General features: G+C 42.2%; 1 pseudogene; it reads right to left on the bottom strand.

Moving 5' to 3' along the window:
* Window positions 1-26: 26 nt before the first annotated feature.
* On the bottom strand, window positions 27-27,497 carry LOC117475337 (annotated as a pseudogene).
* Window positions 27,498-27,977: the final 480 nt, after the last annotated feature.

Here is a 27,977-nt window from a genome sequence, read left to right as displayed (position 1 = left end):
CCAATGTGATGAATGTGAAAACCCAACCAATTCTTCCATCAGGAATCTGATTTTAAGGTTTGTGCTTTACTTGGGTTGTGTTGAAGTTGTATATGTTCATGCTGAAGTCATTCAACAGAACACGGGCCCCTGACATGCGCTTGAGGCTATTCTGAAGTTGTCTTCTCTTTGTTTCCATTGAAAAGACTTCTTGAAGCAAGCACTCGGTTTTCTCCTTGTCCTGAAGCATCTGCAGCATCTCCCTGTGCAGCTGGAGGGCAGACTCCTGCATCACATGGTAGCGGATCACCAGCGGGATCTGGTCAGCCAAACGCTGGCCAGCAATCTTTAGTTTGGAGAAGAAACAAGTAGATATAACACGATGTTTAAAAGCCACCTTCAAAACAATTAACAAATAAGTGTGCATTTAATTGGGGGGGTACAGATTCAAATGCATGCTGTTTTCCTTTCCATCTTTATATAGTAGGTGCAATATTTGATGTATTACATTTGCGAGGCAGAACAATAAAAAGTACTGCATGTAGATAACACCAGTGGTGAAAAGTAACTAGTACATTTAGATTTAGAGATATTTGTACTCTACTTAATGCTACTTTATTCTTCTACGCTGCCACATTTCAGAGGCAAATATTGAGCTTTTTACTCCAATACATGTATTTTAACACTCGTAGACTTGTACATATATCAACACACATAATATGCTGATATGGTAAAATGCAGTACTGTACTACTAATCTACACAGTATTACACATATCTGAATTACTCCACATTGACCAACTACAATTCTATATTGCTCTTAAATGTATAAAAACAGGTAAATATTTTGTTTACTGTTTTTATAGTAAACAAAATAATATAATACTGTCGAAAAGAACCTGCAACAAGAACATTTAATTTTGATACTTGAAGTACACTTAGCTGATAATACTTCTTTATATTACTCTGAAATGGGACATTGTGCAGTATGAGTACTTTTACTTTTTGCACTTTAAGTATATTTTGATGCTAATAGGATCTGAGCTCTCTACCTTTAGCTATCCTGTTTTTGTTTTATGTTTGTCAGAATGTCTCTGCTCTGCTCGTTTACGATCGCCAAGCTCTCCTCCACCTCAGACCCTCACTGGAGTTGATATTGCTGCCCAAACCTACATCTGGCAACCATAAATCGTCCCCCCCCCCCCCTCTACTGTCGAATATTCCCACCTACCTGCGCCGGTTGCCCTGCATCCTGCCTCGCCGAAAGCGCTTTAGACAACGGGGAAAGCGTGGTGGTGCACTGGTCCATCTTAAGGCATACCTGACGGCTTCTTCTGGGACTTATCCACGCCTCGGATGTCATGGCCCTCCCGCTGCACGCCATGTGAGGGATCGATGGATTCACCCTGTTTTTCCGGAGCTGCGGACTCTGCTGGGCCCGCTGGCAGCTCCTCCTGCCCGACTGACTGCTCCCGGCCCGCGCGGCGTTCAACACGCACATCTTCGTCAGCTGAGACGCACTACACCTTCGGCAAGCCCGGAGCGAAAACTTTGCATGGCTTTGCTAAATGCTAGGTCGATAGCAAACAAAACGTTCCTGCTAAACGACTTCTTCACCTCTCGTGAACTGGATTTTATGTTTCTGACGGAGACCTGGGTCCACGCTGGCGAGTATACACCGTTCTCTGAACTTCTTCCTCCTGACTGTACATTCTTCAGCTCCCCCCGTGCCACCGGCCATGGTGGGGGCATAGCATCAGTGTTTAGAGCTAGCCTCCAATGCCGATTGCTTCACACTGTAACTAGCTATGCTAGCTTTGAGTTGCAGCTTTTTGAACTGAACCCGGCCTCGCCTATACTCTGCGCAGTCGTGTATCGTCCGCCAAAGTGCAATAAGGATTTTATAAATGACTTTTCTGACTTTCTGTCTGGGATCATGGTGAAATATGATCGTGTTTTGATCTCCGGAGACTTCAATGTCCATGTGTGTTGCGAGTCCAAACCTCTGGTTAGGGCCTTTTTAAATCTCCTTGATTCAAACCCATGCACAGTACTGAAACAGCCCTTTTAAGAGTTTTTAATGATCTGCTCCTAGCCGCCGACTCAGGTAGCCCAGCTGTCTTGGTGTTGTTAGACCTGACAGCTGCCTTCGACACTCTGGACCATAGCATCCTGTTGTCACGGCTTGAACAGTCCGCTGGCATCACAGGCTCTGCCCTTGCATGGTTCAGGTCCTACCTGACAGACCGTAGCTTCTCAGTGCAGCTAGGTGCCTTCTCATCAGCCATAGCCCCTCTTACCTGTGGGGTTCCCCAAGGCTCGATTTTGGGCCCCATCCTTTTTCTACTGTACATACTACCCCTAGGTTCAATTCTCACAAAACACAACATCCCCTTCCACTGCTACGCCGACGATGTACAGATCTATCTGCCACTCAATTCAAATGTTAACTCATTACAGCTATTGATGGACTGCTTAGCAGAGATCAAATCCTGGCTGAGCCAAAATGTCCTCAACCTCAATGAGAGCAAGACTGAGGTTATCTTTTTTGGACCCCAACCTCTAGCCTCCCAGGTTGATATTCTGGGCTCCCTCAAAAATAATATCCTCCCCTCTGTCACGAACCTTGGAGTGACCTTCAATAGCGCTTTTAAATTTGATAAGCAGGTCAGCAGCGTAGTCAAAACCTGCTTTTTTTAAATACGACTATTGGCCAAGACTAAGTCGTTTTTATCATTTGAGGACCTGGAAAGGGTTATTAATGCCTTTGTTACCTCGAGGTTGGACTACTGCAACGCTCTGTACGTGGGTATGGACCAGGCGTCAATTAAACGCCTGCAGCTAGTCCAGAACGCAGCTGCACGTCTACTCACTGGCCACAAAAAGCGTGACCACATCACCCCAATTCTGGCCTCACTGCACTGGCTTCCAATTCGGTTCCGAATTGATTTTAAACTCCTTTTATTTGTTTTTAAAGCACTAAATGGGCTGGCTCCGGCCTATATAGCTGAACTCCTCCAGCGCTACACCCCAACAAGAGCTTTAAGGTCTGCTGACCAGCTGTTGCTGATAGTGCCCAAGACCAGGCTCAAAACCCGAGGGCACAGAGCCTTCGCAGCAGCTGGCCCGAGGCTCTGGAACAATCTGCCCCTCCATGTGAGGTCGGCCCAGACCCTAGGGGTTTTTAAATCTACTCTTAAGACACACTTCTTCTCCCTGGCCTTTTAGTCAGAGCGGAGCACGACTCCTGACTTTTCCCTGTGTTTTCTTTTTAAATATCTGTTGTAATTTATTGTCTTTTATTGTGCTTATAGAAATGTGTTTTTATGTGATTGTAGTTATTACATGTACAGCACTTTGGCCCGACCAAAAATCGCTTTTAAATGTGCTCTATAAATAAACCTTGATTTGATTTGATTTGAGTACTTCTCAACACTGGATATCACTTATTGGTAATAGGATTTAAGGTGTTTGATAATCTCTTTCAGGGTGGCCCCACTGTTACTGCTGTTTACAGCAGGCTGTTCTTCGCTCTTCCTCTTCTCTAACTTCTTGCTGTATGTGCTGTCCTGGATGTAAACAATCATCTCCATCTTAAACTGAGTCCTCAGCATGGACTCTGCAGCAGCCTCCTTCTCCTTTGTGATGGCTTCGATCTTCATCTGAAGGACATAAACATTTGTCAGTAAACATTCAACAATGTACAGTAGCAAATGTTGCAATTCATTTGATACCTGGGCTGTTCTGATGAGGTTGGGAAGTCCAACGAGGCTGCTCTGCGCCAACTCTAACATTACATTACATGTTACTTGTTAGATGCTTTTATCCAAAGCGACTTACATACTCAATACTGTGGACAATCCCCACAGGAGCAATTTGGGGTGAAGTGTCTTGCCCAGGGACACAACGACATGCTGACTGCAGTGGGGTTTGAACCTATCCGAACACACGACGCACAACCCACTGCGCCACACACCTCCTAACAGCTCCTTCTTCACAATTTCTGATTTATTTTTAAATCCAGACAATACAAGATCAATTTTAAATAACTCAAAGGTCTCACATTTTCAGATGGTCTGCAAACATTGTAGTATCATGATAAGACATGCCTGTTACTCCCTTGAGTTTCAGTACAGCAGGCCCTTCCAGCTGTTTGATCTGCTCTTTGACCATGCCCTCAAACGTCTTGTAGTTGATGAAGCCCGGCAACTCTCTTCCACGGTACTTTCGTTCATACTGATTCACCTCCTTCTCAATATGCCAGTGGACTGCAATACAGATGAATTTGTGAAAGAAAATATAGACATAATTACACTTCATAAGTCTCTTCATAAAGTGAGAAGGAGATGGCAATGTTTTATTATCGTGCTTAATGATTTACTTAAAGGTGGGGTAGGTAATTTTGGAGAAACCAGCTCGAGATCGCTAGAATTTGAAAATACACAGCCGGAAGAAATCTGCCACTTCCTTAGAGAGCCCCTCCTCCAACACACACGAACGCGCACATGACCAATGAGGGCACGAGATACGTTTGTGCACAGATGGAAGGCTGACAGGCAGGTAGGCCATCCAGTTATTTTAGCCGGGCCGGCTAAAATGATTGGTCGTGCTTTTTACAGTATTACGTCTTCCACAGATGACATTTTTGTATGGATTTTTTGTCAAAGCACTTAAGATATTCATTGCTATCGGGATGTTAAGAGCATTCAATGGAATATAACAAAAAGTGTATCTCGAGCCGGTTTCTCAAACGTACCTACCCCACCTTTAACCTGTTACGCACCGCCCCCCCGGTACCGGGCGGATAAACGCGTCATTTGCAGGAAACAACGTCTAAGGAATCTTAATATTTAATAAACTATGAATATTTTATATCCATGTAACCGGAAGAAACTCAGCTAACTGATCTTTTAAAAAAGAAATTCCAAAAAAAAAAACACAATGCTAACACTCAGCCTCTGAATTAACCACGAGCGAAAAAATGTAAGCTAAAACGGCACCTAAACTCACTCATAACTCCCTTATTACTTATCCTAGATGCACAGCCAACCGATCGATTAGCATCTCCTGGAGACACAGAATCTGTGTAAAAAACCTCAACACTCAGTGATAAACATTTGCGACGCTATAAACGAAAGCGTACATCAGAACATGTGGAGCTAGGTAGCTAGAAACGCTAACATGGATTACCTTGGTCAAAACTGGTCTTCAATGGCATTAAAACGATAAAAAAACGATGCTGCAGTTAATCCATAGGTTAATCCAATGTATCTGTGTCCTCTTTGAAATGATTTCTGATAATCCATAAGCAATAAAACTGCTTTTTCGTTTCCAAATGTCAGAGCTAGAGATAGGTCCACTCTGATGCTAAATTACATGCGCAAAGCCCCCACCTCTTCTCTTCACAACGTGTGTGTGTGATGGACTCCCCCTTCGATTCTATTGGCTCTAACGGTCAGAAAGAGGTGTCAACCATCAAAATCGACCAAGGGGGGCCAGAGATATGGAAAAAAAAACATTTTCACCCAAATCACCTCAGAGGTGGAGTGGTTTTGGCTAAACCTCTCTAAAAAGGTCAAATGTCACTTGTTTTGCATCAATCTTGATACAGGGTACTTATTATATGTTGTACTTTGGATTCCTAAAGCTTTTAGTCTACTAACCCAGGGGTTCCCAACCTTTATTGTGCCAAGGACCGGCAGATACATTAAAAAAAAATCGCGGACCGGTTGTCAATTTTAACTGATTTTAATATTTACTCACCACCAGCAGGTAGCAACAGAGGCTAATTGTATGTAACAGCCTGAACAAATACTAGAACAATATGCATCCAAAACATATTAACAAAGTTTAAAAAAGAACCGGTGTTGTTTTTTGGTTTTTCGGAAAACCAAAAAACCGACGTTATTCAGTTTTTAAACCAAAACGGGAAAACAGATAAATCAACATTTTGGTTTTGTTTGTATGATTTACGGATAATCCAGTGAATGCTGGGAAAACGAGGAGAAGGCGCATTATGAAGGAGATGTCCGGTCGCCAGTGTGTGTGTGTGTGTGTGTGTGTGTGTGTGTGTGTGTGTGTGTGTGTGTGTGTGTGTGTGTGTGTGTGTGTGTGTGTGTGTGTGTGTGTGGTGTGTGTGTGTGTGGTGTGTGTGTGTCACTGGCATTTGTTTTCAGAAGATATTATGATAGTGTCGTTCGTTCCGGTGCACTCCCGACAGCATAGCACTACATCGAGATTAAGATTAAACTAATTTATTTTGGGAACAGCCGCATATGCCGGTGTCGGACAGACACAAACACACCGAACACACAGAGCTGAGCTGAGCAGAGCACATACACACACACATCATGCGCCTTGGTGACTGACTGGACATATCCTTCATAAAACTAATAAAAGGGGGAGTAATCGGGCAGTTCGATGTGTGTAGATGTGTGTGTGGTTAACACGTAGCAGCCTGCAGTCACTCTTAAACTGTTCTGATTAAGTTAAACACAGCGAAGGCGGTGCGTAAAAAGGCACAGCTCTTTACCGAGTATACGTCCCGCTGCCTCCTGATGCTTCAGCCATTTCATGAAGTGAAGGAGGGTTTCCTTCTATAAAACAGCTGCGGGCAGCAGATACCGTGAGAGTCCCGGACATTAATTCATAGATCAAGGCAGACTGGTTTACTCTCCTGTTTTGCCAATCCGGTGCTTAAACAAATAGCTCTACACTCCTGGCCGACATGTCCTTAAAATGAAGTCCGAGTTTGAAATATATCTCAAATAATGTATGCACCACCATTTCCCCACATAAACATAACAGTCTGCAATCAAACGGTTGTCTCCTGTGCGCTCCTCTTCCTACTTGGCGCACCGGTAACATGCTCGTGCGCACAAGAGGCTGAGACCTTAGGCTGAGCCGCCGAATCCCTCGGAACATCATAAAAGCCATTTTCAACGGTTTTCTGGTGAAAGATTAACTAGCTACTGGATGAAATAATATGACTGGTGGCATAGGTGCGAAAATTAAACACTTTTTGAAAAAAATATTATGATAAAATATTTTTATATATTTATAATTCTGCAAATATTACGATAAACTCACAGCTATTTCGCGGCCCGGCAGTAACACCTCCGCGGCCCGGTACCGGTCCGCGGACCGGGGGTTGGGAACCCCTGTACTAACCCATCATCCAAGGGTAGTTTTCACTATAAGTAAAAAAGAATTTTTGGACGGACACTATAATTTACAGTTTTTTACTATGTAAAATCTGAATTTTCTTTAAAATAAAAAACATCTATATTGATTCTGACACTTCTACATCCAACTCACAGATGTATCCTTGCTTTGATAAAAGAAATTATTCATATATCCCTTTTAGAAGTTAAGTTGTAGTCATTTGTTTTGGGCATGTCATTTTCGAGCCTGAAACATGAAAAACAGGCTTGGTGCTTAACAGGTTACTATATATTAATTAACAGCTTTGTAGAATCAGGAACAGGTTTATTGCCATGCAGGTTTACACAAGGAATTTGCTTTGGTGTATAATGCATATAAACGGAGTCAGAGAAAGTAAGTTGTAAAAAAGGAGCAAATATAGAACTTTGTTAAAGCTATTTTGAAAATATTATAAAATAAAAAATAAATCTTTAACTTTAAATTATTAAAAGGTTTACAATATGGAGTATGGGAACATTACAAGTGTAATACTGACCAACTTGATAAGGCACTTACATGTTACCCCAGAGTCCTCTATGACAGGGCTTCTCAAACTCCGGACCAAACTGCAAATCAATCCGGACCGAACTCTGTGTTCCATTATAAAAAAAAATAATTAAAAAATAATTCTGATTCTGATAAATTAATGTACATCATTATGTACGCGCGTCTTGTGTCTGACGCATTGTGAGAATGAACGTGCATATATATTTACTTGTGTGCGCGAGCGTGACACGCATTGCAGTTAACCGCAAGTTTACCTTGACTTTCTAATACTTCTAATGCCTTTTTTGCCGAGGTTCAAGGCATTGACTACAGACAAACAGTGCCATTTCTCCCACTAGTTCAAGCCATCATACTGTATGTATGTATTGAATGTGTGTGTGTATATTACAGGGGCGCCGTTTGCCGACAGGCAAGGCAGGCAAGTGCTTGGACCAGAAGGGGGCCCCCAAAGAAGGTAGATTAAGAAGGTCCACAGCAACGACAACATGAAACACCCTTTAATTGACTGACATGTCGGGAAACCCCCTCAAGGGGGCCCCATGCATAGAGCGCCGTAAGAAACATTTTCTTAATTTCAGTTTCGTTGCTCCGCTCTGGGGGGGGGGCTTTACTGGCATTGATCCGGACCAGTGACCTTGTATAAAGTTCACAAGTGGACCTTTAATAAAAAAGTTTGAGTACCCCTGCTCTATGACAACTTTCCATGCAGCAAACTCTTTCCTGAGAATGGAAAAGATGTTTGGCCTGCCTCCAAATGTTAGTTCCTCCCCTGTAGCGAGACTGATGGCATCCTGTGTAAATGCTGTCCCTCTCTGAAATATGACAAGTTTAGATATAAAAGAAGGCTAGTTATTAAGCTTTATTAACTATATCTAGAATGTGAGTGTGAAAACTGTCAGCTGGTAAACTCACATCAATGAGAAAACCAATCCTCTCCATTGCGTCTGGTGGGGGTCCATGGCCACATTTGTCCAGATTTGCCTGAGTAGTCTTTAGTTTCTTCTCTATCTGTTCTTCCAGTCGAGGCAGAGATCTCTACAAATCACACATGGTTAAGACCAGTGACTTCTGAAAAGGGCAAAGCAATCTGTAGTTAACCATAAAGGTGAGGCACAAAAAACTAGTTACCTTGATATGATGCACCAGCTCAAGAGTGAGTTTCTCCGCCAGTTTAGGAACAGTGGCATGGCCTTCATCGTAGAGAGTCCTGCAGCAAAAGTTAAACCCTTCTTAACCAGTTAAACTGATAATCATTGTAATTATAAAATAAAAAAGAATGAACTTACTTGAAATAGGCATGTTCGCTGAAGAAGGCTTCCTCTCTTTCTAGCGCTTCAGTAAGAGACACTTTGTCTTTGAGCTCCTTCTGACCCCGGCACTTGACGATCATGTAGCCTTTCTTCAGGGGGAAAACCTCATTATGGACAACTTGAACTACTGAATCCTCAGTGCCTTTGTCCACCAGATCAGGCTTGGTCATGATGCCTAAAGGCCCAGACACACCAGGCCGATATCGGCCGTCTTCGGTTGTCTGGCGACAAAGCGTGCCCTGTCGCCCAAAGTCAATTTGGTGTGTCCCGAACCCTCGGCCGTGACACGCCTTATTTGGCCTTTCACGGTCGACACATGGCCGATTCAACATGTTGAATCGGCCATTTGTCGGACACAAGCTATCGGGCAAAGAAACCACTCTGATCAGCTAGCAAATGAGAAGCGAAACGGAAGTGAGGGACGTAAACAAACGATTTAAGAAGGCACAGGACAGCAGCTAAACACCAGCAGGTGATACTTAGGGCGCGTTTCCACTACAGCGCGGAGCACGGTTTAAGAGGGCTGTGACGTCAGCGGCCCGTTTTTGGTTGCGTTTCCACTTGGCCTAGTACCGGCCGGCGGGTCCTAATTCACAGTTTTTCTGGCCTCATAAAATCGTGGTTCTAGGGCCAGAGACAACGAGGCTGAGTCGGGCTGAGTATGCTAAACTAGAGAGAGAATCGCTGGCAAGGGGGCTACAACTACAACAAGATGGACATATTTGACCGTGATTTAATTGTAATACACGTTTCAAAATGATGCCGAAGTAACAACATACTGATACCGGTTAGTAAAAACCATGAATTAATGCTTTGACAAGTCTGCAGACAGACGGCAGGCGAAAAACCTTTTAAAATGCGTGTTTTCTAAATGGAGATTGGCTAAGCTAACGCAGTATATGCTCCGACCGTCCACACTCACAACAACGGCCTACAGACATAAATAAAGCAGCGACTGTATTCACCATGACACAGGCAGTCTGTGGTTTGTACTTGTTTAACTTTTGTCTAGTTTCTGAACATATATGAGGAGCTGTGAGCTCTGAGTGGTAACAGCTAACGGCTGTGTTGTTTTTCTGGGGTTCTCATTGAAGATGACGTCACGGCTCCGCCTACACTGCGTTACTATAGATACTACCCCAGTTCCTAAACTGTAATGGAAATGCGCCATAAAGTGAGCCAGTCCTAACGAGGCCTAGCCATACCGAGCGAGGCTGTGTAGTGGAAATGCGCCTTTAAAGACATCAAACATAGCCCTTAAATGTCCTCTCTTACCTCCCACACATAGCAGGGACATCTCTGATATCGGCGGGAGCGTCCCCGGCTGTCCTCTGCTGAGAGCTCCGTGATTTGTTTGGTCAAGTCCGGTTTTTCATCTCATCGGTTTATTTGTCAGTATAAAGTTGCAGGATTAGTCTCAAGTACCTCAACATTGTCCTTAAGTACAGTGTCTAAGTAAATGAGATACTGTCTACTGCTGTTCATTTACCTATTGTGAGTCGCCTCGGATAAAAGCATCACATGGAAATGTAAATTTAGCAAGAAGTGGCCATTATTACATTACATACATTACTACATTGCTGACTCAATAAACTACACACCCGCCAGAACACTGCGATCATCAGATGCAGGTCTATTAACTGTGATTTTATAGTATGTCTGCACTTTATGTGCTCATTTCATCATTCATGTATTTTTATATTCTAAAACATGTTTTCGATGGACGAGAGTGAAAATGGAACGCACACGCTATTTGTTGTTTGTTTATATCAGTCTGTTCTTCTTCTCTGTCTTCCGGTTGTTGCCTATTTTGAATGACGAATACACACTACCGCCGCCTGCTGGTAAGGAGAGTTATTGCCACTCACGCATGCGCAGTTCGTACGTGCTCGGCTGAAGTCTTTGTGGTGTGTTCCAGTGCGACACATGGCCAAGACGCAGGAGAACTCGCCGATGCAACAGTCGATATCGGTGTCGGCGAGTTCTCTGGTGACTGCCTGGTGTGTCAGGGCCTTAAAAGAGAAAGAGAGGGAGAGTCCACTTAGACCTACAAAAGTACATGAAGGTTTTGAGTGAAAAAGAGTACAACTCGGTTTAGTCAATAAACCTCATCCTCATTGGTCAATTAAGGTTGGTTCAAACTCATTACTCTACAAACTGTGGAATGTATGTCTGCAATGTACAGTATTACCTGATCCCATGATATGTTGCAATCTGATTTTCTTTCCTCAAATGTACAACTTGAATCTGTTTACATTGAATATAAGACCACTAACACAGCTCCATTATATACATAGTATATATATATATATATATATATATATATATATATATATATATTTTTTTTTTAACCTACAATAACCTACACATTCGTTCAAAATAACTTATGTTGATAAGTTGATGATATCCTCACAGAGCTTTTGTATGTTTAAAAAATGTTCAATAAAACATTTATAAATTTTCTTTTTTTTTAAATTAAAAAAACTTGACACAGTGGCTTTTGGCAAAGCAGAAAAAGAACCGAGAGAGATTATTGTTATTACAACGTGACTTCACTATTATTTAACAACTCTTTTTATTGGGTTCTTTTATTTGGGGTTAAATACATTGTCAGAATAAGTGAGACATGGATTTAACTTCTGTTAGCTGACAGCTATCATACTGAATAAATATTTACTGTGAATGTATGCAAAAATGTATGGCATATAGCTGTCTAACAGAAGTTAAATCCATGTCTCACTTATTCTGACAATGTATTTAACCCCAAATAAAAGAACCCAATAAAAAGAGTTGTTAAATAATAGTGAAGTCACGTTGTAATAACAATAATCTCTCTCGGTTCTTTTTCTGCTTTGCCAAAAGCCACTGTGTCAAGTGTCCTAGTAGAGTTGCTGTATGTAGTTGTCCAATATGGCGGACCATCTCGCACATGCGCAGTACAGATAGGACAGGGCGGCAGATCGGGTAGTGACGACAGGTGTCACTACCCGATCTGTCCCCCTGCCCGATCTGTACTGCGCAAAAGCAAAGGCAAAGCACACAAAGAAAACTCCGAAAACCGAGAGAGATGAGTTATTGTTATTACAACGTGACTTCACTATTATTTAACAACTCTTTTTATTGGGTTCTTTTATTTGGGGTTAAGTACATTGTCAGAATAAGTGAGAAATGGATTTAACTTCTGTTAGACAGCTATCATACTGAATACATATTTACTGTGAATGTATGCAAACATGTATGACATATAGCTGTGTCAAGTGTCCTATTAGAGTTGCCGTATGTAGTTGTCAAATATGGCCGATCATCTCGCACATGCGCACTGCAGATAGGGCAGGGCTGCAGATCGGGTAGTGACCATACAGTCTATGGTAGTGACACCTACACTAGGGCTGCGTTTCACTTCTCTTATTTTTCATTTCCTCGCTCCTCGGTCTCGGTCTCACCGGAAGTTGATTTGTCTGCGCTATCTTGAGTAGCGTCCCAATGGCCTTGGCCGTGTCTCAATTCAGGGGCTGCACCCTCCACTCCTTAAAAAGAAAAATCTCGACCCCTCCATTCTCGCAAATTTTAGGCCCATCTCCCAGCTACCTTTTTTATCAAAAGCCCTGGAGCGAGTAGTCTACGCCCAGCTGCAGTCTTTTTTAACCATCCATGGAATCCATGAAAAGTTTCAGTCTGGCTTCAAACCCATGCACAGCACTGAAACAGCCCTTTTAAGAGTTTTTAATGATCTGCTCCTAGCCGCCGACTCAGGTAGCCCAGCTGTCTTGGTGCTGTTAGACCTGACAGCTGCCTTTGACACTGTGGACCATAGCATCCTGCTGTCACGGCTTGAACAGTCCGCTGGCATCACAGGCTCTGCCCTTGCATGGTTCAGGTCCTACCTGACAGACCGTAGCTTCTCGGTACAGCTAGGTGCCTTCTCCTCTGCCAAAGCCCCTCTTACCTGTGGGGTTCCCCAAGGCTCGATTCTGGGCCCCATCCTTTTTCTACTGTACATACTGCCCCTAGGTTCAATACTCACAAAACATAACATTCCCTTCCACTGCTAGGCCGACGATGTACAGATTTATCTGCCTCTCAAAGCAAATGTCACACACTCACTACAGCAGTTGATGGACTGCTTAGCAGAGATAAAATCCTGGCTGAGCAAAAACTTCCTCAACCTCAACGAGAGCAAGACCGAGGTCATCTTTTTTGGACCGCAACCTCCAGCCTCTCCGGTTGATATTCTGGGCTCTATCAAAAAAAACATCCTCCCCGCGGTCATGAACCTTGGAGTGACCTTCACTAGCACTTTTAAATTTGACAAGCAGGTCAGCACCGTAGTAAAATCCTGCTTTTTTAAAATAAGAATATTGGCCAAAACCAAGTCGTATTTATCTTTTAATTACTTAGAAAGGGTTATTAACGCCTTTGTAACCTCGAGACTGGACTATTGTAACGCTCTGTATGTGGGTATGGACCAGGCCTCAATTAAACGCTTACAGCTAGTCCAAAACGCTGCTGCACGTTTGCTGACTGGCCACAAAAAGCGCGACCACATCACCCCTATTCTGGCCTCACTACACTGGCTTCCAGTCCGGTTCAGAATTGATTTTAAAATCCTTTTATTTGTTTTTAAAGCACTAAATGGGCTGGCTCCGGCCTATATAGCTGAACTGCTCCAGCGCTACACCCCAGCCAGAGCTTCAAGGTCTGCTGACCAGCTGCTGCTGGTAGTGCCCAAGACCAGGCTAAAAACCCGAGGGCACCGAGCCTTCGCAGCAGCTGGCCCTAGACTCTGGAACACTCTGCCCCTCCATGTGAGGTCGGCCCAGACCCTAGGGGTTTTTAAATCAAAACTAAAAACACACTTCTTCTCTCTGGCTTTCTAGTTAGAGCAGAGCACGACTCCTGACTTTTCCGTGTGTTTTATTTTTATTTTGTTTTTAAGATATATCTGTTGTAATTTATTGTCGTTTATTGTGATTTGTAGTAATGTGTTTTTATTACATGTACAGCACTTTGGCTCGACCAAAAATCGATTTTAAATGTGCTTTATGAATAAAACCTGATTTGATTTGATTTGGTTTGATTCGGAGTATGCAGCCTACGCGGTCCACGGAGGACCCAGCCCACGTAGACCGGGTAGGCTGGACCGAGCAGCCTATGAAATGAGACGGTCTAGCCTACGGAGGGCTTCGTATTTACGTCACGTGATACGCGCTGTTCGGTTGCGCTGCTCCAGCAGCCTGCTAGCAAATTAGCTTACAAGCTAACTCAGCTGAAAAGGATCCAGAAACTTTACTTTTACTTTTACATTTTTTGGAGATCACCGTCGGCGATGAATTAAAGAGGACCATGGCCAGGTAAATAAGATGAAGCTGTTCCTTTAGCCCCCAGTAATGTTACATTAGTAAGTTAACAAGTAAATGATATATAGCTGATGTAATTTAATCATATTATTTCTAGGGCTGTCAAGTTAACGCGTTAATAACGCGTTAACGCAAAAAAAAATTAACGCCACTAATTATTTTAACGCGATTAACGCATGTGTATTTTTTGTCCTCGGCCGCCGTAGTTTCAGGGCGCATCGAGTTTAAAATACCATCTACAAGCTGATGCTGACAGCCCCGCTCCTGCTGCCCGCTTGTGGCAGACCACACTTCCACGCTCACCGGCAGGCCCGGACTGGCCATCGGGAGGACCGGGAGGGTGTGTGTATGTGTGGCGTGAGCGAAGCACACCTTACGTGTTGTTGTTAGCATCTGGTGCTAGCTAGCTGAGCTAACGGATATAAGGAGCTGTTTCAATGAAAACAGAGGAGCGATATTTCGCCGACAACTGCGCCGAGCACTTGACTTTATGCAGGTAGCCAGACAGCACACTCAGCACGGATAGTGCGCGCAACACAGCTCATACACACAGGCATATATGCCTTGAGCTGCACATAGCTCCAACGATCCATCACAGTGTCTCCACATTCTCTCACACACACACACACACACACACACACACACACACACACACACACACACACACACAATATTTGTAATGTTCAGAGGTTGTTGTGTTTAATATTCATGAGAATATTTGTCATTGTTCAAATGATAATAAACAAACATATAAAGCATAGTTGTCCACTCATATGTTGATAAGAGTATTAAAAACTTGAAAAATATCCCTCTAAGGTACATTTAGAACAGATAAAAAATGTGCGATTAATTTGCGATTAATCGCGATTAACTATGGACAATCATGCGATTAATCGCGATTAAATATTTGAATCGACTGACAGCCCTAATTATTTCATATTTAAAATAAGTCTTAATTGTTCTGTACTAATAAAACAATATGTTTTTTAAATGAACAAAAGCATGTTGTATAGATTGATTCTTAACAATATTAGTGTTCTAATCTTAATAGCTGTGATCATAACAGTTTATATTATCCTTCTTCCCCTAAACCTGCCCAGCACCTCCAGGTCCAGCAGCACCGTGACCCCCCGCTCTGCTGAAATACACAATTAAACATTTTCTATGACCTATTTTTTGTATTAATAAAATTAAAATTAAGACAGTTTAATGACCTAGAGATATCCTATTATTCCACTGCGTATGTACACATGTTGGAAATAATGGTTAAAACCTCAGTAAATGAAATAAACAATGTGTTTAACAATTACAATTTAATATTGTATTTTCATCTTATCACAAAGTAGAGGTAAGAATATATCCATCCTCTCTCTGCAGCTTCGTGTCTTCTATTATTATAACTTTCATCATTGAGACCGAGGAAATCAATCATGTTATTTAACATCATCAGCAGTAAAACAAATATCAGCAAAAGTGTGTTTATGGAGTTGTTTATTTGTATTATATGTGCAGCAAGTATATAGAAGCAGTTGTTTGGGGAATCAGACAGACTCAAGCTATAATCGTTACATCTCTATTCAAAGAAAGGACACATACAAAATCTAATTCTGAAACTAAGACACAAGTCTAGGACGGCAGTAGAGGTCTGGGTGGATGATGTTCCTGATCGCCGTTTTGCTTTCTTCAGCACCACGGGGTGTCCAGGTGGATGGCAGCTCTGTCCTGATGATCCGCTGTGCACTTTTCAGATTAGGGGTTCTTCTCCAGCAGATCCATTTCTCCAGAATTTTACTAATTACAGAGAAAAACAAGAGAAAAATAAAAAAGTGAATTAATCATATTAAACACAGGGTTGCAAAAGTATTATTGCAAAATGTAACTCTAAGCATTTCAGACAAACAATCCCAAAAGGATCATTTAAAATGATGTACTGTTCTGGTTTTTAAAAAACTAAAGAGATGAAATGACAGTCACACGTGCATCCCTTTGACAGCACTGCACAAACTAACATCAAGCAAAAGGCTGCTGTCTATATTTGATTGTCTTATTATTATGGGATTAGGATACATTAAATAAACTTTAACCTTATAAAAGATGATCAAATCTGGTGGAAATATTTAAAATAGGCTTTTCTTTTAGCCCTACCTCAAAGCAGCATGAGCTGAACACAAAGGTTGTAATGTTGTCCCAAAGTTTAATAAACAGTAAAACATTGCAACATGTCAGAGAAATAAATAAAGCTAACAGCAGCTACACGTCAGGGTAGCATTTTATAAATCCCACCGTACTGTAGGCTATACCGGTCTAAATGTTTTCACTTTGGTTCATTTATGTAATATAAATTATAACTTATCTATAACAGAGCCAAGATCTCTGTATGACTTTAGTAAACTTCTGAATTGAATAAGTGTAAACAACAGTGCAGTACGTCCAGCTAGCTAGTTAGGGTCACATATTTATCCGTATTATTTAACGAAAATGTAAGTTTTAATGCCCCTTGGGTTTGACGTGTGTGACGTTAGTTAATTTAAAGTAAGTTAAAACCCAATACTCACATTTATTAGTGATTCCTCCGCTTGCTGCTGCTTTTAAATCCACTCTGCTGGGGAGACCGGAAGCCATTTCATTTAAAAAAAACTCACTCTTCCCTGCGCGCATTGCACCCTGGGATATGGTAGGCCGCGGAGTGTACATCAGATGTATCCTTCAAATTGGGGAAAAGTAGGCTGCATTCGTGGGCCGCATTCGGAGGAGTCTCGTCTTTTTTTTTAATTGGGACAGCCTTCTTTCGGCGGAAGTGACGTATGCGGTCTACGAATGCACCCTTCGAAGGATGAAACCCCTGAATTGAGACACGGCCCTTATTTTTTCCGGAGGAGCGAGGAGCGAGGAGCGAGGAGCGAGGAGCGATAACGGAGGAGCTATAATCGAGGAAACACCAGACCATCCTTCGATGAAATCCTCAGACACTCGCCCCGCCCCCTTACTGTGTATTGCTCACTGATTGGACGATGCAGCGCATGCAATGATCTGATGCTTCTTGACATGAGAGCAGTTTCCCAGCGGAGTGAAGAAAACACATGAAACTCACGGGACTCACTCCTCAGTTTATGCTGTGTTTTGTTTCAATGAATGTATCATTTAGTTACAAATATGTGATATATCTGAACAAAATACCTTTCAGGCTGGGCTTCTGGCAGTGCAAAGCGAGCTGATTAAATCCAACAGGCCTTCAATAAAAAAATAAAGAAAAACTTGTCGTCGTTGATAAACTGTACAATGACTTGTTGGGAGGCGTGTGGTGCAGTGGTCTGGTGCGTTGGTGTTCGGATCAGGGGAGCACAGGTTCAAACCCCACTGCAGTCAGCATGTCGTTGTGTCCCTGGGCAAGACACTTCACCCCAAATTGCCTACACCTGGGACAGTTAATTTTGTATTATTGTGATTATATATATATGCCGCTGTTATTAATACTGACACTTCACTTTGCACTAAGGTGTGTCTGCTGCTGAGCCCATCTATTGTTATTATATATATATATATATATATGTTTTGATACTGACACTTTATTTGATATTGAAAATGTTAACTTCTATTTACATGCATACGACACACCTGGGACAGCGTGATGCTGTTATTGATATTGTCTTGAGTGTGCAATAAAAGAGAACCTACATGGCGATTAAACGGAGCCTGTATCTTACATTTTTCATTACATTTCATGTAACTAAGCTTGCTTATTTATACTCTGACACTTTATCTTTACAGTGACCTGTGTAGCATCCTATACATCACATGTAAGTGATTATTCTGATACCATCATGTTTCATCGGTGGGCGCGGGAGGTTTTTCTTCTTTTTCTCTCGGTTTTTTGGCGGATTGCAACTTTAAGGTGCATACCGCTAACTACTGTACTCGCCGTGAAGTTGTTTGCGGCCTGCCAGTAAACCCAAAGCAGAAGAAGAAGAAGTGACGTCAGCGGTTCATTTGCCTAATCCACCCCCAGGAACTCATTTTGGTGTGAACGCGATCTGCTTTAGTTCATCAGAACTAAAAGAGCTCTCATGAACTAAAGTTCTCATGAACTATTGTGGAAAAAGTACTTGGTGTGAACGCGCCTAATGCTCTTAAAACTCATTTCCCTGCTTCTCATGGTTTCCTTGTGTCTCTCCATGCTTCCCTGGTGGGAGGGACTAAACACAGGGAAACGACGCAAGTGAGGGACCAAGCGGCAAACTCTGGGGAAGAGCCCTGGACGCCAATACGGAAGTGCCACAAACTGCAGTTCATATATTGGCCGATAGGCGATGACTGCAGAAAGGAGGAATTTCCATAGACCCCCATGTTAAAATGCCCAATTTTACAGCAGAAAAAAACATGTTTCTAGCCCTGGATGCAATAAATATTATTATTGATATAGTTAGATTCCACCTTCATGATTAGGAATTGTTTTATAACATGACCCTTTTATTTATATTAATAGTTTTTGCATCAATTAGGGCGTGGTCACATTGAGTGACAGCTCTGTCAAGTGACTGCTGCTGTAAGCTTGTTGTCTCTGCTAGCTGCTCCGTGAAGCTACAGGGACTCTGCCTGCTCAGCTCATCCAGGGAACACAACTTGAACCCGGCCGTGTTAGTTTGTTCTTCATGCTTATATCGGACTATTGTGACTCGCTCTGCGGTTAAAACAGACGGTGCATGAATGCGGTTTTGCGGTAAGTGAAATTTGAGTACTTTATTTATGTGTTTATGATTTTAATCAGCTACGTAATGAATGTTAAGGCTTGGGTTAGCGTGTAAGCGAGTGGTAGCTACATCTGTGCTAACGATGCTAATCGTAGCCTCCAAGTTAAAACCATAGACTGTGTATATATAAAGGTTAAAACGAAATAGACAAGTGTTAAGCGTTAAGTGGGATAATACTGTAGAACAAACGGCTTCTGTTTGAGGTTGGTAATATAAGGTCATCCTTGTAACTTAGAGAGATATGTTATTATGTAGGAACTGTATGCATCGCTAAGGTTAATTTAAATTGGCTATGCTCAAGTATGTAGACAAGCTAACGTCGAGGTAGTGTATGTGAAATCAACCTCACAATAAGATGTGTGTATATTACAATTATTAATGTCATATTTCAAGATGATTACTTAGATATTACAATAGGTTGGTTGAGCTGGAGTTCATTATTGAGCTTACACGTTAACGTCACAGTCATATCTGAAGAACGAACCCAAACCTTGTTGTTTTTATTAATTGTATTACCAAATTGGTATCAAATAAACAGTAAGCATTGGTAACACAACTTCCAAAGTTACAGTAAAATAAAAAGGACCCTGACTCGGCCAATACACAATGCAACATGTTCAACAGAAGATAATCAGTTCTATTGTTTGTACACATGGTTCTTTACATATATATCTGTTTGTTTAAAGTGTCCAGGTGATGCAGACAGACTGGACCAGAGCGTGAGAGACAGAACTGGACTCCTCACAGCAGTGAACTTCAGCACTTTCAAAACAAACTACTCTCCATTGGTGCGCTGGGTTTATGTAGCGAGCAAATAAAATGGCGGCTCTACAAAACATTTCAGAGTTTTACGGGGCGCGGTTTGCAATTCGCCCAGCCAATCAGAACTGGGGCACTTTTTTCAAAGTACGATCTCTCAGCAGGCACTAAAAATGGGGGTAAAAGTTCCCGAGATTAAGTGCTCTTTTTGGTGTGAACGCGACATAAGGGGTACTAACGGAACTAAACGTGAAAAGTACGGGAAAAAGTACTCCGGTGTGAACGCGGCTATTAAGAACCCTAAGACAGACGTGAAAGTCAGTAATCAGTTGTGTCAGCATGTATGGGTGTGTGAAAATGTGCAACAAAGAAAACGTGTGTGTGTGTGTATATACCCACACACACACACACACACACACACACATATATACTATATATATGTATATATAAATCATTATCTTTAATCTGGGACATCCCTCTTAAAGCATAATTTAGTTTTCAATTTCAAGAGCTGGAAAGGGTCATCTTGTAATGCATTTATATATGTAGAATGTCCTTATTTTTAGCTCTTCTGCATAGACTTTTTACAAATCAAGAGATGATGATGGATCAACTCAAAGTCATTCAGATGACCATGCAGAAATTCCAGGCGAACCTGCTGGTGGGCCGGATCCCCTTGGCAGAGATATACTGCCGCTAAAAGATATAACCTCCCTGCTGGCTCTGGAGAAACGTCTGAGGGAAGAGGCAGACCTTCAAAACAAAATGGTAATAATTGCCCTTACCAACTTAAAAGGATGGGGAACCCAATTTGAAACTATTGTTAATATTTTACTTGCCACTTAAGTTGTATGTTGGACAGCAGTGATGCTAAATACCAGCTAAGTGAAAAGGGAAATGTTTTTTAATGTTAATTCTTTTTTTAAATTAGGTTATTGTGACTAGTGATTATATAATGCATGTATCCTTAGCTTTTAAATTATCTTTTTCAGACTACTGCATTGAGTGTCATTGGAGGACTGGACATTTGCGTTTGGCGAGTGCTGAAACAGTTTTACCAACTCCCTTGCCAAACAGCTCAACTGGCGTGGCATCAATGGGAAAACAGCATTCCACAGACTGCAACTGAAAGATGTCATTACTGGTAAGTGTTACATTGCGCTGTCATCAGTCTAATGAGTCCAGTCCCCTATTCTTGCATGTTTGACACTCAGTTAGTACCAGAAGTGGGCCGGTCGGACAATTCACTCGCCGAATCTGGGCCAAACCTTTTTTGCTATGTGGGACTGAATAAATATTTACTGTGAATGTAAGCAAAAATGTATGGCATTAATCATGTATATCTAATCATTAATCACGTATATCTAATTGTGAATGTCTTTCATTTTATTTCAAATTAAATAAAATTACATAAAAGATTTTCTCGGGCATCCGTTTAAGTTTCAAACTCGCGCATGCGCAATGCATATTGGGCAGCCGTCTGTGTCAAGTGTCCCAGCACCGTATAGATAGAAGAGTTACGACAGCGGAAGTCCAAAAGGCTTGATCGTCACGTGGTTCATGGAGACTCAGATTGTTTCCGGAAGTTCGTGGCGGGCCGTTTGAATGCATTAATAACAGGAGATAGAACTGCGATTTTTGGTAATTAGTGGTCAATAAAGGTTTTGATTTGCAATATTTAAACAACATATCGATATGTGTATGTAGTTACATCAATATGTAAATAAAAATAAAATGTGCTAATATTTGAGGATTAAGATAAAATAAGAAGTACTTTATTGATCCCAATTTTGGAAATGTTTGCGTTGCAGCAGCAAAAGACAAGGCATTGTACATTAGACAGTTAAAAGACTAGAATTAAACAATCGAAAATGTAAACATCTTAAATAGAAATAAAATAGCATTCAAAAAGTAGAAAATATACATAGTGTGAACAGCTATCTTACCTGCCTTGTTAACATATACATGTTAGGCTAACGTTACCTTGGTTAAAGAGCGTGTTGCTGTTGTTTATTGCTTTGAATTCTTTAAAATGTACCTTGTGTTTTCACTCTCACTTAAGTCCATCTCCCTTTGCCATCAATCCAAAATCAGCTGAGCTGCAACATAATACAGACAGGTAATAATCAACAGAATCACAAGGACATTATATGACTCTGCTAAAAACACTCACTCATAAGTAACGTTTTTGTTTACTGTTTGGAAGTCTCAAATATGCACTCTAAATCCATATCAATAGCGATGTATCACAAAGATAGCTCTCTTCCTTATTATTGTGTAACGTTAACTATATTATACTAGCTTGAACTCCAAAATGGATATCCTAATTTCACCACCTCCACCCACTACAATCACATGCACCAATGTTATATTTAACTAATATTTAACTCCCTCCGCCCCGGATAAAAGCATGTTAAGAAGCCCTTTTTCTCTAATTCCACAACGTTGGATGAAATAACATTAGGAGAACGGATTAATAGGCTGTTAACGTTAACGTGTGTTGCTAACTTTATCCGGTATCCTAGCCTAATCTGTTATCTGTAAACGTTCCCAAAAAAAAGTAAGGCGAATTGCAAGCTCTCCTCCACTCTAGCTGTGACATCACGCACTCTAAGCCTTAACGAGCTGCGCAATAGAGTGCCACAGTGACACGTCCTAAAACCCGGAAGTAAACTCCTTCGCCAAAAAGCAATGCAATTTCTCCATAGGATTTTGGAAAATAGCTCGAAATAAGGTCTGTGGTTGACACACATTTAAGAGACGGATCATGTTTTATTCAGTCGGATAATATCCACATGTCTACCCTACTTTTATAATTTTCTAATCTTAAATCTAATCGCCAGAAGCAAAATGCTAACGTTATGCTATAAACGAACTACAGCAGGGTCGCTGCTTCAACGTCATGCCAACTTAAGATCCATATTCAAAAATACAGATTCAAAATTGTACAAGTTGAAGCGTTTGTTTTAAAGGGTGTTGTAGCAAACACCGTGGTGGTGGCTTAAAGCCCACCTCCGCTACGCGCCGTTCGTTAGATGAGCCTGGTTATATTTAATAAAAGAAGGAATTCAAAACACCGGAATAAAGGTTATAACAATAATCTGATTTTACTGGTAAAAAACAAAACACTTATACAAGTTTACAGAGTACTCTGGACTTTCAGTTCTACTGCCGTGCGATACAGGTATCGGGACCAGCCAGTCAGAAACAGGAAGCATTTTACATGAATAAACAACAGTATTCATATACATATTTTGGGGCGGAGATGTGTTGACTCTTCCTTCCCATTTTACTCCGAAGCGAATCAGAGAGTCCGTGGGGAGGAGCTGTGTGAGCTGCTCACTCCCCCAGGTGTTTTTACTGGTTGGATTCACTTCTGGTCGGGTCCAATACAGCGAATCAGAGTTCTGGGAAAAAAGTATGTTCTTCTGAGCAGAGCGTGAGATTCGGAAGTACACAAGGACAGAGTCAATCTTTATCTCTGCACCTGTATTCACTCCTTTACTTTCCCAAGGAATATTTCACACAAACTATTCTTTCCCAGACAACCAAACATTGTACACAGATATATTGATGCCCAGAAAGGACATTGAAAAGAATATGTGTGTGTGCTGGTGGGAGGAGGTGTATGTGTGTGTAACAGGATATCTGGGTCAGTGAGTTGTAAGTGAGAAGACAATATATATGGGATTACTTAAAACAGTTCAAACAATACATGTTCACTAAAATACAGTTCAAAATAATACATGTTTACTTCAATACAGTTTAGAACCATATCTGTTTACTTTAAGGGCCCATGTCATCCTTTTCCCCTTGTGTGTTATGAAGGTTTTTATGCATGTAAACGGTCTGCAGAGTCAAAAACCCTCAAAGTACACCCTGTAGCGAGTAAAACTCGAGAAACACAGAAAAGACCTGTCGATGCTGCCCCAAAACGCCTCGTTGGAGATTTCTCATTTTCCATTGTTTACTTCCTGGGTACTGTGACGTGTGAACACCCAGAGGCCACACCCTCTGCCAGCAGAACATATATACTGTTGGAAGCTCAGGTTCAGTTAAAAACTGTATCCAGTCATGCCAACGAGGGTCTGTGTCCTGTATTGTGAGGGGAAATCTTCAATGCATGCCTTACCGAGGGCAGAACCACGACGAAGTCAGGGGTTGAAATTTATTTTTAACACTGTTCCTTCAGATGTTCGAGCCGGTATTGTACTGTGTGCGCGGCATTTCACGAAACAAAGCTTCACAAGCCTTTCATCGATTCATGGCGGATATGTACAGCGTAGGGCACTGAAGAACGATGCTGTTCCTACTTTGTTTGGACCAACGGGAGATTCGGGTACACAACCTGTAAGTATTCATTGTTGTTTGTGTATGTATGATGTTTAAAACAAACAAGGTATCTACCACGACTGTTTAAATGGGTAAACGTTTTTCGGGCTGCTAAGCCATTGACACAGTGCTAACTGGGCTAACTAAGTTGCTAGCGTTCAACTCCAATGTCAGATGGCGTTACACAGACCCGGCGGCAGACATACATCTCTGGGCGGGCATTTGATTTACCAGGGCGGGCCCACCCCGAAACTTACATTTCCTGTGAAATCTGAATTGTCAACGGGGGGGGGGGGGGGGGGGGGGGGTTGTTAGACACTCGAGATTTGTCAACGGGGGGAGGGAGGCGCTCGTGAATTGTTGTTGCGGAAAGAGAGGGGTTTTAGGTTGCCATAAGGCTGTTGACGGTCTTATTATACATCCATTGGTTGGTTTTGTGGCACATTTGTAACGCTGTGCCAACTTGGGCAAGCACGCAGGCAAACTTGAGCGCACACAGGGTGGAGAGGTGGAGTGAGGTTGAGCGATGGAGAGAAAGGGAGAGAGAGAGAGAGAGATTGAGCGAGGCAGAGAGCGTGTGCAGCGGTCTGCTTGCGCACAGAGCAGGAGTTTGTGAGAGAGCCGGCTTGAGAGTCAATTTCTCTTCAAAATATAATTGATTGCCAGCCTCCCTTGTCCCTGGCTGGCTTGCTAGCTCGTTGGTAACATAACTGATTTCTTCTAATGTGCCTGCATCTGGCGCTGAGTTGCCATATTCCTTTCGTGAACCACTTCCTGATATCCATTGTTGCAGATAAATATAAATGATAATAGCCAAACTAACCTAGCAAGAGTAAACTGACAGGCTGCTGTGCCGCATCTCACTCAAAAACCCACACGACTCAACCCAGCGTAAAACCAGTCTCGCGCGCAGCTTTTCATTCAAAGATTTCCTAGCAAAATAAAAAAATGAAATTAAACTAATCTTTCAACATAGTTCAATACAAAAATAAATATTAGGACAAAGCCCTACAAATAACAACAATAAACATAATAATAAAACAATTAAAATGTTGTATTCAGCCCTGATTAAAACAGCAGGCCCAAATCCTGGCCCATGACGCCGGGTCTGGCCTTACATGTATCTCATAGCAGGAGAATGTCTGCATTCACACACGAAATGCTCATAGACAGTTTACTCCGGGTGATTTACCGTACGGTCAGTGGCGAGACTTCATTACATTATAGTTGGCGTTCCTAGCGTGTATGCTACCGAGCTAAAAAAGAAGGCTACCAAGAGCTAGACATGAGTTTGCTAGGGAAAACATTGTTTTTATGCCAGCTACAATGAATGACCAAACGTAGCAGACTACCCGTATAAGATTGCAATTGTAAACATGTTCTTGCTAGCCTAATATGAACCACTAGCTGTTGTTCATAGTAGGTTGGCATATTACACTGAACAACTAGCAAACGTAGGTTAGCATATTAATCTAGCTGGCAAGCTAACGAGCCTAAAACAACTAAGTTTCTCTAATATATTGTGATTTGCATTTGATTTCGTCCAGCCAGATCAGGAAACTCCTGGCGTATCCGGCGGACAACACATGACTGGATGACCACTCTGATGCCTAGTCCTAAAAAGCCCCAGCACCAGCTTACAAAGCTGCGATAGGCAAGATACCGAAAACGCCTATAAGGGGAGGAATGGATGATATACAGTGTATATATGTATATTTACTAGACCCTCCAGAAAAACGCGATTATGCGATCGCATAATTTACCGCATAATCAGCAAAATAGCGCATATTTTTAAAAGGCCGCATATTTCTTAAAAGGTCGCATAATCCCCGCATTTTTCCACACAAAATTGAGGGAAAAAAAAGTTAACGTGAAGTAGTGATGTCATCAGCTCGCGCAGGTAAACAACACCGTAGAGTGAATGTGTGGAACTCACACGAGAGAGAAAAGCAACAAGATCAGCGCCATATAGATTATTATATAGCCTACTATTATACTATTATTATTATTATATACTATTATAATTATACTATTATACGGCTCTGACCAAGATGAACAAATCGAATCCATCCCATTTGCCTACGAACATTTCTGCTAAAGACCGGGCAAAGCAGTACGCAGATGTCTTGCACGAAAGTGGGGGGAAACTATTCTGCACCCCGTGCAACTGTGTGTTGGAACATACAAGATTGAAGCTGGTCAGATAACGAACGGGTAAATGAAAACAGAATGAGGCGGAGGTGTGTGTGTGTGTGTGTGTGTGTGTGTGTGTGTGTGTGTGTGTGTGTGTGTGTGTGTGTGTGTGTGTGTGTGTGTGTGTATCATAGGAACTCTTTAAAAGGGCTTCCTTTCATTCAGTAGTAGCCTAGTAACAGGGTGTGGGAGAAGAATCACCTTTTTTCCGCCTCCCGCATATTTCGCAACTTTTCGCATATTTCCGCATATTTCGCAACTTCTCCGCATATTTCGCATAAAAACCCCGCATGTTTAATCGCATAATCAAGGATTTTAGCCCGCATAATCAAGGATTTTAGCCCGCATAATCAAGGATTTTAGCCCGCGTTTTTCTGGAGGGTCTAATTTACACATGTTCATTTTGTACATTTCTAAAAATAAAGTTTGATGGAAATACTTAGTAGCCTTTCTTCCCTGAATTATTTGCTCCTATAACATATCATTCATATATAGCAAACCATGATTTCATTTTTCATCAAACACAGTAGTAGTTTATTAAAGGTAAGAATAACATACTCTTCTTCCGTTCTACGCCTCAAAGGTCCATAATCAAATCTGTACATGTTTTACATGGTTCTGCAGGGTGTATGGGTTGAGACAGTTTGGCTCTAGTCCTGGGTGGTGTTTATTATTGGCAAGAAAATCTACAAGAGATTGTACAGTGCAATCAGAGAGATACAGTATGTCCACGTTTTTGAGCAAGTCCACAAATCCAGTCTTTGTCAAGTCTGTCACCACCTTCACGCAGCTGCTGGCGCCACTTCGTCTGGTCCTCCGCCAGCCTCTCCCAGTTGTCCGTCGCAATGTCCAGGGCCTTCATGTCACGTTTTACGACATCCTTGAAGCGCAGCAGTGGTTGTCCTCTGCCTCTGGAACCAGCGCTCAGCTCGCTGTATAATATGTCCTTTGGCAGGCGGCCATCAGGCATTCTGCGAAGGTGACCGAGCCACCGCAGCCTCCTGACCTTCAGTGTTTGGAACATTGACTTGCTGCCCGTACGCGCCAGCACCGCCTCGTTCGTGACCTTGTCCCGCCATGTGATCCCGAGGATGTTGCGCAGGCACCGCATGTGTAAAGCATTTAGCTCGCTTTCGTGCCGCGCGTAAGTTGACCACGCCTCGGAACCATACAGCAGGACGCTGACCACGCAACATTGGTAGATACATGTCTTAGTGCGCTCGGCAGCAGAAACGCACGAATAAGAGGCGTAACACATGGAGTTCAAAGTGAAGAAGATGCGTGATCTGGAGATTAAACTCCAAAATCAAGAGAGGAAGACGAAGCATGCAACTGACGCCCATTTCCAAGAAATCATCAAACTGAGGGCCGTTAACGTGGAGCTGGAGAAGAAGCTAACGCAGACGATCACCCATGCTGACGGAGTGGAGGCGGAGAGAAACCTCCACCTCCAAAATCAAGAGAGGAAGACGAAGCATGCAACTGACGCCCATTTCCAAGAAATCATCAAACTGATCACCCATGCTGACGGAGTGGTGGCAGAGAGAAACCTCCTCCTGCAAAAGCAGCGTGAGGACAAGGCGCAGCAATC

Source organism: Trematomus bernacchii, unplaced genomic scaffold, assembly GCF_902827165.1.
Source record: "Trematomus bernacchii unplaced genomic scaffold, fTreBer1.1, whole genome shotgun sequence".
Lineage (NCBI taxonomy): Eukaryota > Metazoa > Chordata > Actinopteri > Perciformes > Nototheniidae > Trematomus > Trematomus bernacchii.
This window is presented reverse-complemented; position numbering and strand designations above follow the sequence as displayed.